Raw genomic sequence first — 971 nt, 5'->3', positions numbered from 1 at the left:
TCAAAGAGAACGCCCACACCGCGTCTGACCGTGGGAGAGGGTGGAGGAGCGCGTGAGGAAGAGCACGGCGTCACCCAAGCATTCTCATCTCTCTGCCTGCACCACTACATGGTAGACTGCGGGCCCAGGCGCACTCATCAATTTAGGTTCCACTGCAATGTATGCCAAGCACTCTTTTCGAGGTGATAGACGAAATTCCGGCGGGGCTTACTTAAAAGATATCCGACCCGGTTTCGTTTCCTCTTCGTGGGATGGAGTGCCTCTTAGAACATGTGCAGCATCAGCCATGAGCGGCCGACGGCCATTCGTGTCTCTAGACAGCAGGCAAAAGAGCGCCGCTCCAGTTATTTAAGTAGGGCTACAACTGTCGCTTTGTTGTGGTTGAATGGGTGCCAAGTCCATGGACTCATAGTGATAGGCTTGTTGTTTTATATACGCTCGCTGCATATGCCAAGTGATTAAACCTCAAGGCGAAGCTCGTTCGGGTTACTCCTCGTGTCGTGGGAGACAGTCACAGCACCGAACTCTCAAGAAAGTAAACCGATGGATGTATATTTCCACTTCAGAGGAGTGGCGGCGATAAGCCTTGCTATGCTGCCGCCGCCGCAATATGCGTTCAACTTGTCGATGGATCTGGTATTCTTGCGATTCACATACCGACACGCAGTTTGCTGCGGTCTTCATCGACCCACGAGCCGAGTGATCCCCCGTTAAGAGTTGTGTATTTGCCATTTGGTCTTTTTGCGACTAACCATCACAGGTCGAGTCTCAATGAAAGGGTTTGACAGACATAGCCCAAGTTTGTGGTTTGGGTTTGGCCGGACGGCTTGTTGTTGTTTTTTGACACTTGAATTTCACTCTTTTTGGGTCAAGAGGCTTATTCGCCGGTAGTAAGGAACGGACGGGCAGCCGTCCAAAGCCCCGTCCGTCCTCCTCCTCCGGTCTTCGCGCTCTCGCCCGAGTGTGGTCCA

At 52.4% G+C, this 971-nt stretch overlaps 1 non-coding gene across 1 annotated transcript; it reads right to left on the bottom strand.

Annotated features, from left to right (window-relative positions):
* Nucleotides 1-555: 555 nt before the first annotated feature.
* LOC121872492 lies at nt 556-719 on the bottom strand. Its single transcript, XR_006090109.1, has one exon. It is a non-coding gene; the product is annotated as a 5.8S ribosomal RNA (ribosomal RNA).
* Between the last annotated feature and the right edge of the window lie 252 nt (nt 720-971).

Source organism: Homarus americanus, unplaced genomic scaffold, assembly GCF_018991925.1.
Source record: "Homarus americanus isolate GMGI-L3 unplaced genomic scaffold, GMGI_Hamer_2.0 scaffold35985, whole genome shotgun sequence".
In the NCBI taxonomy this organism is placed as follows: Eukaryota; Metazoa; Arthropoda; class Malacostraca; order Decapoda; family Nephropidae; genus Homarus; species Homarus americanus.
The sequence above is the reverse complement of the archived record's forward strand: the minus strand, read 5'-3'. Positions and strand labels throughout refer to the sequence as shown.